Source organism: Vigna umbellata, chromosome 5, assembly GCF_029865625.1.
Source record: "Vigna umbellata cultivar VRB3 chromosome 5, Vumbellata_1.0, whole genome shotgun sequence".
Lineage (NCBI taxonomy): Eukaryota > Viridiplantae > Streptophyta > Magnoliopsida > Fabales > Fabaceae > Vigna > Vigna umbellata.
The window spans coordinates 24,154,158-24,167,758 of NC_142169.1; the positions used below are offsets into that span (position 1 = coordinate 24,154,158).

A 13,601-nucleotide genomic window follows, 5' to 3' on the forward strand; every position below is an offset into this window, starting at 1 on the left:
TGTAAATGAATGTTGTTCTATTGAATCTAGATGAGTTGTTAATCGCACAATTCTATAGTATTACGAGTCTCTTGGGAAAATGATACCTGGTCTTACCATGGTTTATTACTTGAAGCGATTCGGTGCACTTGCCGAAATCACCCAACACTAGATCACGAGTATCTTGCTTGGTTTTGTCTGACTAACGGTTGATCGTCCAGTTTGTCTCTGACGTTGCATCTGACTTGATCTAATGACTTAGGACAATTAACTAAGGGGCCTCCCTTCAACTATAGATAATGGTGGACTTCGCCTGTCATTTTCACCTTTGCTTTCTTTTCTCTATAGATCGATCGTCCACCTCTCACTTCGAATTTCAAATAATAATGTCGAACTTTGATTTGTCATCGTCTGAGGAGTCTATGGGAGGGGCGGCCAAGGATATGTTGATGATGCGTCATCAATATCGTTGTTAGTTTCCTTTTCGATTTTGGGATCAACCGAGCGGTCGTCAAACTCGATCGGTGATGTACATATCGATACATCTACGCATGATACTTATATCGAGGAGGACGTTGTGCTGGAGATTGACACATCTAATGAAGAAGATGTGGCTGCACAATCACTCTCTATCATTGCGGGCTATGATTGGGCAACTCACGAGAGGAGGGAATACATCACCTATTTTTGTATGAGGAATCAATTACCCGAAAGGTGTCGTTTTGTTAAGTCTCTCGAGGATGGCGAAAGCTTAACCTGATCGTTAGTAAGGGGAACAAGCAGGTATACCATAGGAAGGAGGGCAACCTAAAGGATTTCTTCTGCATGTATTGTTACATGTTTATGGAACTACCCTTTGATGACTTCAAGATAGGTGTACTCAGTGAGCTTAACGTGACGCCTACTCAGCTTTATTCGGATGTCTGGGCTTTCATGCAAACATTTGTCGTGTTAAGTGCGGTGCTCGATGTCACTCCCACAACCGCCATTTTCATGCACTTTTTTCGTACACATCCAAAGCAAAGATTGACATTAAAAATAATTAAACAATAATAACATACACATATGGTAAATAAGTATGCTAATGTAATCAACAAACATTCAACAAACATAACCTATATAGATGGTCAAGAACTAAAGTAACTCTTTGTTTTAAGACTAAAACCCTCCTGTAATCTATTCAGAGAGTTTCTCTCGAATTACACTCCTGGTAATCGATTAGAACCCTACTGTAATTGATTACTAGAGAGTTTTTTCTCATTTAAACTATTGGTAATCGATTATGGGAAGGATATAATCGATTATAGGTGAAGTCGTGCTTCTTTACATGACTTCAGCACGATGTAGTCGATTACCAAGCCTGATAATCAATTACCAAGGCCTAAAATCATTTTTAGGGTGCATATCTAAATCTTTGACTATTATGTCCGAGTGAAATTAAAAAAAAAAAAACTCTACTTTATTTGAAGTTAACTTTCCAAATGCATAATTTTGAAAATGTCTATTTACATAAAATACTTCTCATATTTATCCATTTTCGTAAAAAAAAAAAACCCAACAATTTATTAGTTTATATTCATATATCCTCATCTTCAAGTTAGGTATTGGTTGTCCTTGGTACATCCACTTGTGACAGAAACATCTTCATTTTCACACCCTTCACAACTCCACACCGTTCCTCTAACTATCCATCATCTTTTACCTGCAAAATTTAACCAAAAAGAAACACCAATGGATACCAAGCACAAATTTACCAAGGTTCGCACACAAGGGCATTTTTTACATACAGTCAATCAGGTATACAAAAGCTAAGTAAGTTGAAGAAGAATCAGAAGGAGAGGGAGGTGGCGTCAGTGGTGGTGCCATTAGCTCCATCGCCATAAGCAACGCTAAACACGGCAGTGGTGATGAAGAGAGACGGTTTCAGCAGCCTTGTGCAAAGTAGAGGGGCTCCTGTCTTCGGACGGGGAAACTGATAGCGACGGTCGCGTTGTCGATACCCAATCACGATGGCGACGAACGACGAAGCTGGTAGCGGAGCTCGATGCCCAATCATGGCAGCAACGAACTGCGGTGGTTGGATCTACGATTTCTGATCTAAGAAGGAAACCCTCGCGTGAAGACGGAGAGGCTCGCCGCTGGCGCTGGCGACGACCGTGGTGCAAGCGCTGAGGTGGCGGCGGTACTAGGAGCTTCGCCGGAGGAGCTGGCCTGCCCTGAGCGTGAAGAAGATAAAGAGCGGTGTGTATGCCGGCGACTGGTGACACCTCCGATAGCGACCCTGAATGTGATGGTTGGCGGTGGCTTCCGCTGATCCTTGGCTACTGGCATGGTGAAAATGGAAGGGGAAGTTGTACTCCACATGCATGAAGGGAGAAAAAAGAAACCGTAGTGGTCTCTGAACTAAGGAAAAGAGGCTCTGGGCTTAGGCCGAACAGATCTTATGCCACCCTGGTTTTCCTATACGCACACCTTTTATTCTTATTGGATTTTGTGTTTTTCTTTTTTTTATACTTCGTGCTTGTACCCTTATTTTAGTGTCTTTCCCTATCTTATGCATAATATGGAAATCATAAAAACTACAAAATATATTTAAAAACAAAAAATGGTTTTTCTATGTTTTTAAAAAATATAAGTATTTGTGTGATCATTTACATTGTTTTAATACTTAATATTTATTTTTTTTAAATAATTAAATAAGGTTTTAAAGGTAAAAATACTCATATCATAAATGTAATTCTATCATTACAATTGTGTAAAATATTGTTATTTACTATAATATAATAATTTAATGTAATTGTCATGAACTTTGTTTATGAAGTTCAAAAGATGAACTATTTATTCTAAATTTTAATTATTATTGCTTTAATGGTTCTTTGTGTGATTTTATTTAATTTGTGTATTATAATTTTTATAAGAGTATAAAAAAATTCATTAAAATTTAAAGATTGAGAGTAATGATACATTTAAAATATTTTTAAATTTGAATATCTCTTTTCTATTTGTAATTTTTAAAAATATTTTTAAATTTTATCAACTTTGTTTCATTAATGTTTTCAAATTTAATAAATATTTTAATTTTGATGAAATTTTATTTAGTTACTCTAATTTGAAATGTATATAATTATAATCTTTTTTAAATATTTAATATTGAAAGAAATGATCATACATCTTTTTTATATTGAATATATGATAATAATAAATTTTCATTATTTTATAAAAATTAGTTTATTGGGTATAACAATGAATCTTGGACACAAATAAGATTTATCTGCTATCCGACCCGCAACAAAATTTTTTATTTGGTATGGGCTAGTTATCTTTCGAGTATTCCTTTAAACATTATCTAAGAATATTTTAAAATATGTGAGTATCTTTAAAAAAATTGTTTGTATTTTTTAAAAATAAAATATAAATAGAATTAAAAAAATATAATATAAATTAAAATATAAGTTTAATTAAAATATAAGTTTATTTAAATTTAATTCAATAAAATATAAATTTAATTTAATTTCTATTAAATTTAATTTAATAAAATATAAATTAAATTTTAATTTTAATTTTGATAAATAATATAATATCTAACCAGTATTAAAATAATCATTATTTACTATCTATAAATAATAAATACTCGCAATAATAATTATCCATTACTAATTATATCCATAAATATTGAGAAATTTAAGTACTTTTTTTCTTCTCTTTTATATATATATATATATATATATATATATATATATATATATATATATATATATATATATATATATATATATAACCATTAAATTTAAACAAATATAAATAAATATTCTTTTAGTATCCAAATTTGTTTTTGTGATCGGCTTATTAATAAGCTCATATACAAGTTTTAAAGAATCACGTATAATATAATATTTTTATATAAAAGGTTTAATATTTATTTTGGTTTCTATATTTGTCATTTTTATTTAAAGTGATCCTCAAATTTTTTTGACATTCAAAAATAGTCTTTTTTTTTTTTAAAGTTTGTTCAATTTAGTCCTTTTGTTGACAGCGTCTACATAGTTAATTACGTGAGCCCACGTAAGAAAAACAAAATGAGTTGTCACACAGTAGTTCTCATAGTGGCGTACACACGTCATCATTTCGCCACATCATCACCATCTTCCCTAAATAAAAAACCCTAATTTTTATAGATTGTGGTTGATTCTGATTTTTGTAGATTTTTGTGATTTAATATAAAGCTATTTGGGTGTTTCGCTCCTTGCAGATGGTTTTGCATCATCAATAATGGTGATGCGATTTGAGATTTTACACGGAAGAGGCGTGATTTCACGAATTGTGGGTTCGTTGTGAATTAGGTTTTTACGATTTGTGTTGATGGTGGTGCATGAGAAAGATGATGAAGGTTGCGCAACCTATTGCGATGAAGGGTCTTTGTTTCGATTTAGGGGTTGAATGAGATTTGTGCAAGTTAGGGTTTGGTTCAAAAAGATTTGTGATTGTTGCACGAACTAGGATTGATGTTCGAAGCAAATTTGGAAATTCTGGGTTTTCTGGAGGTTCAATGACTTTGTGATTTTTGGGTTTCACTTCGCAGATTCTCGATGTGGAGAAAATGATGGCTTGAGTGTGGTGCACTGCAGCGTGTTGGTGGAAAGAAAATTAGGGTTTCTGATTTGGAGAAGATGGTGATGACATGGCGAGATGCGTGACAACTCATTCCATTCTTTTTACGTGGATTATATGTCGTTAGCAATTTAAATGCCCTTAGCAAAAAAAACTAAATTGAACACATTTAAAAAAAATTACTTTAAATATCGTTAGAAAAAAATTAAATTGAACACATTTAAAAAAAAAGACCACTTTGAATATCGGAAAAATTTGAAAACCACTTGAGAAAAATGACTAATATACAAATTGAAACACATATTAAGCTTTATATAAATCAGGAAATGAGAGACAGATCTACACCCAAATATGCACAACCATATTTAATAAATATTTTCTTTAAAATATTTCCTGCCATGTAATTTTGTTAAAAAGAAAATGAGATTAATTAGGCTTTCAGATGGGATACATTAAAAAAATAATTATAAAATAATATATAAAGTACATTTTAGTCATGAAATCTTATCTCATCAAATAAATAAAAAATATCTATTTTTAATTTCCTTTGACAATATATTATTACTTTAGAATTTGACTTTTGAAATTAAAATATAACTAAATTTACTATTTTTTTGATATTTAATTTATTTTTCATTTGGATAAAAGTCTTTAATATAAAAAAGCGGTATAAAAATTATTATAATCTTATTTTGCATTTGGAAATTTGTATGATTGTACTTTAAAACTACCAGCGTCATTAAGGGTGTGTTCACTTAGGGGAGAGGAATTGGAGGAGAGTGAGTAGATGGTTTTTAGGGGATTTGAGGGTGAATTAATTGTTGTTTGTTTGAGTGGATTTGAAGGTAAATGAGAGTGAATTTGGAAGTAAAGTTATTTGGAAGTAAAGTTTATGAATATTAATATAGGATTTGATTGATGTGAATGATAAAAAGAAATTGTTTAATTGGTAGAAATTGAAGATTACCAAAATACCCCTAGTTATTAAAGTAATATAAAATGATAATGATTAATGTTATATTTAATTGTAGGTTTAAACCCTCCCTTGGTCCTCAAGTTTGTATGGAAATCTCATTTGGGTCCTCAAGTTTTCATCTGTCTCAATTGGATCATATTTTTTGTAAAAATGAGCACATTGTACCATAACCGTTAAGTGGTGTGAGACGGCGTTAAATTGATGTGAGCTGGATTTTTTCATTTACCGACGTGACATTGTGCACTAAAATTGAGTGTTTGATGTGTTTTATCCAGGTAGCCTACGTGGTGATTTGAAAGGCCACGTGGTGATGTTTTGACTAGAACCAGATCTTCTCCTCCCTCCCCCTCTGCTTCCTCTTCTCCTCCCTCCCCCTCTGCTTCCTCCCCCATTGTTGCTCCATCGGTGCCACCCACCATCTACAACACAATCACAGACCAAAAAAATTACATTCTTCTTGATTCAGTTGCAGATACACATCCCGAAACCCCTGCTGCAGTTAATAAAGAAAGCATACACATAAGAAAAATCACCCAAACAGAAGAAAAAAAACTCCACCATTTACAATAGAACAACTGAAACTCTCAACCATTTCGAAATTCCACACAATCCATCTGCAAAACACGTAGCATAATGCATCCGCACACCCAACCCAACCGAAACACGAAAATCCCCCAATTCAAAAACAATGCTCACAGTTTAGCACACCAAAAACGAGAATTGGAAACTCGCAACCAATCAAAATCCGCAAGATAGTGAGAGAAAGAACCCTAATTGGAAGTGTGCAGAACTCCATTAGAGAAGGCAGAGGGGAGTTTTCATCCTAATTATTCAATTAGGATTTCAAATTTAATTAATAAAGTTAATTCCTAAAAGAAACCTTATCCCAGATCAATTTCCTTTCCCAAATAATTGAGATTTGCCTCAAGGGATGAAAAGTGACGACATAGATACTGATATGCTTCCTGGAATTGTCCAACACAAGAAAAACCCTCTCATCCTAGTTGCAAAAAAGCGAGAATGTCCATGTAGGCTCCACGTTCAACCCTGTTCATTTTATTCATATAAATTCTATAAATAATAATTTACTGTTCTAGCTTTCAACTTGAAACTGCAACTGAATGACTGAATTAATTCAAATACCCATTTAATTAACTGATTTTATTATCACATTTAACACCATATTAAAAGATCAGTTACTCAGATGTAAAATGCTGGCCAGTAACAGTAATTAAAAGATAGCGTATCCATGGCTACCTTAACGATAATCCTACGTTGAAATCCCCATTTTGGGGTTGTCCCTTAATTGGGAGATGGGGCTTTCTCGGATGCTCGCCTTATTCATTTTGGAGGAGGAGCTTGTTTTTGATAAGGCGTAGATACCAGCCATTGCTTTCCACCGATGCAAACAGGTTTTTCACTCACAAGATGCAGTCTCTGGTCTTCCAGAAAGGGGAAAAATCTCTGACGCTCAAGAAAGGAGATACAAAATCTAAGCCCTAGTAAATTATTTCTCACGCCGCCACGAGCCACCGTAAATGCCATTTGGTTGCGCCATCGCGAGCACTTTCCTTGCCCCAGATAAAAGATCAAAACGAAGAAGAAGAGAACGACCAAAGGTTGCCATGTCATAATCTCTCAAATTAAATAAAAATTCCACGTAATAAAATATTTTGACATCAGCGTATTAATTATGTAACACGTCAGCACTAACTAACGCCGTTTGTTACAATTTAACGGTTAGGGTAAAATGTGTTCATTTTTACAAAAAAAATATGACCCAATTGAGACAGATGAAAAAATGATGACCAAACTGAGATTTTCATACAAAAATGAGGACCAAGGGAGGGTTTAAACCTTAATTGTAAAAATGTTTATAAAGAGTAAAAAGTTAACATTAATTATTAAAATTAATTTTAATATTGTACAAAAATTTTATTTTAGTAAAATGAATTTATTTTTAATTTTCATATTTTTAATAATTTAGTAAATTGAAATAATAATAATAATAATTATTATTATTAATAATAATATTATTATTATTTTCTTTTTATTATTATTATTACTATTATTATTATTATTATTATTATTATTATTATTATTATTATTATTATTATTAGTTGTATATAAGGGATAAAAAAGGAAAATGATGTTTTTCTCCCGCAAATCTTCTCTCGTTAGAGGGAGATGATTCTAAGCTCATCCCTCAAATCATTCCTTTCGTTTCTTCTTAAATCTGTGCAAGTGAACAACCAAAATATTTGCAAATACATCTCTTCAAATCTCTTTAAATAGTAAATCTGTGCAAGTGAACACAGGAGATAATTCTCTATTTACACGTTAACAAATGAGAATCATTTGAGTTTGTATCTATTAAATATTAATTTATTTTTCTACGAAATTTTCATTTATTTCTGTTAATTTTTTACTCTGACGTCTTTAATTTAAATAACGTGACTTCTTTCTTTTCAGTGGAATTCAAAACAAAAAAAGAAATGGTTTGATATTATTACGCGTTTAAAAGAGAAGCGTATGTTTAAGTAAACAAGGGAAGCTGCGAAGAGAGAGCGAGAGAGACAGAGGTAGTTTTAATATGGTCCCACCTCGAAAAGCATTCATTGTAGACTGAGATAGTAGCTGGAGTTCTTAGAAATTGTTGCGAATCTCACGGGTTCTTCAATGTTTCTTTGTTCTATTGGAGAAAATCACCATTTTTGAACTACCTCTTCACGGGTTCTTCACGTGTACATCATTGTACAACAGAAGCAACAAACAACTGTGTATCATGCTCTAAAACTCAAAGGTTGTTACGCAGCCACAAACTCCCAATGCCACTGTTCTGGATCCTTGTCACCGTCTTCCTCACTCTCCCTGCGCTTTCCCTCTCCGATTCCTGTCCTCTCAACTTCGACCTCGTCCTTTCGAGACCCTCATCGGACTCCAAGACACGGTGTCTTTACATGCGCCAATCCCTTCGTATTCTTCAATCCGATTACCTCCACCGCACCGGTCTCTTCCCTCCTTCCAACGCCTCCTTCTCCTGCTGGACCGCTCTCCAAAATCACACCCACCAATACGACATTCGTTCCTCCTGCAACCTCCCTTCCTCTTCTTTTTCCCTCTCCTGCAACAACATCACCAACCGATCCCAATTCGAGCACCTTTTGCCTCTCTCAGCTCTTGAACCCATACGGAATACTTGTAACCATTCTCTCAACAGTTTCGCAGCTTGTGCTCTCTGCACCAAAGCTTTGTCCAACTTGGACTCCCATCTCACGGACAATACCACTGATTGCAAGATTATTCCTTCTATATATGCTGCTTCCTTCTCCAACCTGCAAGACCCCAGCACTGCTGATTGTCTGTTCAACTTTGGTTTTCCTTCTTCAGTTTCAACTGGTAAGCGTCGAAACATTCTTGTTGCGGCTTTTTGTGTTCTGGCCTTCTTCTTGTTGGTCTTTGGTGTTTTTTGGGCTTACTTTAGATTGAAGAAAAAGAAGAAGAAGAAGGATATTTGTAAAACTGAGATGGGTTTGGGTTCTGGGTTGGATTCTATGAACCAGACTACTACTTTGATTAGGTTCACTTTTGATGAGATTAAAAAGGCTACTAGGAATTTCGCCGGTGATAACATAATTGGGAAGGGGGCTTATGGGAATGTTTACAGAGGGACGCTGGTTGATGGGACTCAGGTTGCATTGAAAAGGTTTAAGAATTGTTCTGTTGCTGGGGATCCTAGCTTCACTCATGAAGTTGAGGTTATTGCGAGCGTTAGGCATGTGAACCTTGTTGGCTTAAGAGGGTATTGTACTGCTACAACTAATTTAGAGGGTCACCAGAGGATTATTGTCACTGATTTGATGGAGAATGGGAGCGTTTATGATCATTTATTTGGTTCTGCTAAGCAGAAACTCAGTTGGCCAATTCGTCAAAAGATTGCTCTAGGCACTGCTAGGGGGTTGGCTTATTTGCACTATGGGGCCCAACCTTCCATCATCCATAGGGATATTAAAGCTAGTAACATACTTCTGGACCTCAAATTTGAAGCCAAGGTAGCAGATTTTGGGTTAGCGAAGTTCAAACCTGAGGGAATGACCCATATGAGCACTAGAGTGGCTGGAACCATGGGGTATGTCGCACCTGAGTATGCTTTGTATGGACAGTTGACTGAGAGAAGTGATGTGTTCAGTTTTGGGGTTGTGCTTCTTGAGCTTTTGAGTGGGAAAAGGGCTCTTGAAATTGACACTGATGGGCAACCCTCTGCAGTCACTGACTTTGCTTGGTCATTGGTTAGGAATGGTAGAGCTTTGGATGTTATTGAAGATGGTATGCCAGAACTTGGTCCAATAGAAATTCTTGAGAAGCATGTATTGGTTGCTATACTATGTTGTCATCCTCAACTATATGCTAGGCCAACAATGGACCAGGTTGTTAAAATGCTAGAGACGGAGGAATTAGTGTCCTCATTCTCTTGTATTGCTGGGAGGATTGATACTGAGAAATCTGTGGAATAAATGGGGGTGGCAGAGCTGATTCAACCAAAGCAACACATGGTAAAGTTTCTATACCTGCTATTTTAAGCAAGGAAGAAGGGGATAGAGAATGGAGATATGGGATTGTTTTCTATTGTACATTACAATTTTAGATTTTAATGATACCACGTTTCGTTTGCCAAGATCAATCTGCTTCCTGTATTGCCAATCAGAACCTCATCTTGTTAATCTGAGTTGATTTCTAGTGGCCATTGAGACCTGGTTTGACTAACAGCAGTGACTAGTTTGGTCAATCTTGGGAGCCTAACTCAGACTAAATGGTGTGATAGCATTTTGTGGAATAATGGGAAAAAGGTGAAATAAAAGCGTGTAGAATAATAGAGGGGACTGTGTTCTATTATTCATTACTGTTGTTTAGTAACATTTTTCTTCCTCTGAATTTGGAGGAAAGGGGGATGAATCAGAAAAATTGGGTTCTTAGAAAGTTTTTGGACTTAATCTTTTGGGATCTAAAGTTGTCGGGTATTTACTTCTGAACAAGTTTTAAATCTATCTTAATTCAATTATTGCCTGTCATTGATTATGACTTTAGCTTTTTTTTTCTTAAGAATTATTATGATGATGTGATACTCATTGATCTACCAGTTTAACATTACAATCCAGTGGTCAGACCTCGAACTATTGGGAGGATCCATAATTAAACTCACAATATATCTCTCTCTTTAGTAATCTCATTTCAATTATTATTTATTCATTAACTATTTTTATTTAAGTTAAATTTTTATTTAAGTTAAATTTTTATTTATTTTTTCTGATGTTTTGATGACACTGATACATGTTCATCAATGTTTATGATAAAAAAAAGATGCACTATGGGGAGTAAGTTGATAGATCAAGGTGTAGTCATTTTTAACTTAAATTTAGGAAACATCTCTTTTGTAATCCAAGTATCTCTCTCATATTAAGACAAAGTTGTTTTAACTTATCTTAGGAAGGATCACTTTTTATAAGTGAAATATGATAAATTGAAATGAATTTTCTTCTAACTTGCCTCGGGAGGATCACTCCTTTAAGTGAAACATTTTAGGTTAAAATATACTTGTTCTTTACTTAACTTAAGGAGAGACATTTTTTAAGTGAAACATCTTAGATCAGTAACTAACCATTTTTAACTAAATTGTTAGGAATTATTTTATAAGTTAAACATTATAGATTGTGAAGTAGTGATAAAGAGTAATATTGACATAACCAATAGATTTTATTAATTTTGTTTCATTTAAACTTCATCAACTAAAATCTTATTTAGGAAAAAAGAAAAAAGGTAAATGGTAGAGAGAGAGAGAAAACGCAAGGCAAGACATATTTACAATAATGAACTAAAATAACACTTTAACTAACCAAAATTCCACTAACGAAATTTTGATTAATAATAGTGAGCACTTCCCTATTATTGTATCTTTTCTCTAGTTAGATCACTTCCCTAACGAAATCACTTGCTATGTATTGTTATTTAATATTAATAATAGTGAGCACTTGAGTTTTGATTTAGAAAGCATTTTTGTATTTTCAACTCAACAATTTGTTAAATTAGTTTTCAATTTTCCAATTTCTTAAATGATTTATTTAGTTTGTAACAATTTTTCACAACATATGAAATATGAAATTATTGAGTCTAGATGTTTTTACTATTACAATATAATAAAAGACGAAAATAAAAAAACAACACAATAATTGAATACATCTTAAGAGACAAATGAACACTTGCGTGGGACAATAGACTATATAGGGGTCACATATTAATGAATTTGATAGATTAAATCAAAATTGTGCGGAAGAAAATAAGAGTGATTATCTTTGATAGACTAGACAAGATTTCTTGCAAATGAGACAACGTCAACTAATAATGAGTAATTAACTTTGGATATTAAAATATTGAAATTCATATTTTTTTTATTATTCTAAGCCACTTGTTCAAGTGGATAAAACATTTTTGTAAACAGTATAAAGAGACCTTATTAGTGACAGTTAAACAAGATATATGCAACAAATAATGTTCATCATCTTTCCCAGAAAAAAAAATGAAATTAATTGTCTTTCATTGCCATATTTGCAATAATCCTATCAATAAAAAAATTAATTAATATTTTTAGCAATTCTTTTTTGTTACAATGACTATTGTGTAAAAAATACAATTTTTATATTATACAAACATTTTAAAAATAAATTTTAAATTTTAAATACGAAACAATTTTAAATTATTAACTTCATGTTAGCATAATTTTTAATAATACTTTAAAAAATATTCAAATATGGTATTTTAAAATAATAATTTTAACTTTTTATTAAATAATTTGCTTATGTGTCACGAACGTCTGAATCTCATTTTTAAGTATTTATAGAAGCAAAAACAATTAATGTGTTATTTGATGATGATTAGTTGCACCCCAGTCTAAACTCTTTTTATTTCATGACACATTGATTAAAAGAGTGTTTCTCCCTGCATTTCACCAGTCTCACCCTGCACCTCTCTATTTTTCTATTATTCCAACTGTACCCTTATCAGAATATGTGTCGGGATGCATTTCTGGATTGGAAGGGATGAAGGTCGAGGCCTTAACCACAGTGGATGAGAGGACGTCATGCTGGGTTGGATACATTTTTGGGTTGGATGGGATGAAGGTCTAGATTGGATGCATTTCTGGATTGGGTGAGACAAGGTCGAGTCGAGACGTAGTAATTGAGAACACATCAGCGAAGCAGATGTTGTCGCACTTAGAAGTACGATTGAACGTCCACCGTAACCGCAATTGGAAGTGCGGGCACTTAGAAGTGCAATTTATTTAAGCCACAATTGGAATTACGGTAAAAGAACTTTTTCAGTGCTTCTTCTATTTATTTTGATTTACTATAATATTTTTGAATTTGATTTGTTTCTTATTTTTTATTAGTTTATTTAAATATTTAATATTTTGCTATTAATATTTTTAATTTGCATTTTTTTACATTTGATATTTATTTAAATATTTTCTTTTCATGTAATTATTTCTTTTTAATTTCCAAATTTAAATATGTTTGTTAACTTTTTGAATCTATAATTATTTATTAATATTGTATTTTTTAATATGAATTATTATTTAATTATTTGCTGTAATTTTTTTAGATTTTATTAGTTTATTAATTTAAATTTAATTTATTGTCTTTGTGGTTTTTAATTAAACAATCATTATAACTTTTAAAATAAATGAAGAATATAACTGTCAATTGAAAGGTACAGTGACTTATAGGAAAAATCACTATGATTAAGAATACGTGGCACAGGTAAAAAAGGAAAATGATACTTGAACAACCATTTTTGACAACATTTAGACACGCGCACACGTGTCAAAATCTGAGTGGTCCAGTTGGAAAAATTAAATGAAAATGGACCACTCAGATTTTGACACGTGTGCGCGTGTCTAAATGTTGTCAAAAATGGTTGTTCAAGTGTCATTTTCCGGTAAAAAATCTCATCATCAACAATATTTTGTGAGCAATTCTTGATTTAC

The 13,601-nt window shown here is 32.9% G+C and overlaps 1 pseudogene; it reads left to right on the forward strand.

Annotated features, from left to right (window-relative positions):
• The first annotated feature begins 8,060 nt into the window (after positions 1-8,060).
• LOC124832619 (putative LRR receptor-like serine/threonine-protein kinase RKF3 pseudogene) lies at positions 8,061-10,632 on the forward strand (annotated as a pseudogene).
• The last annotated feature ends 2,969 nt before the right edge of the window (positions 10,633-13,601 follow it).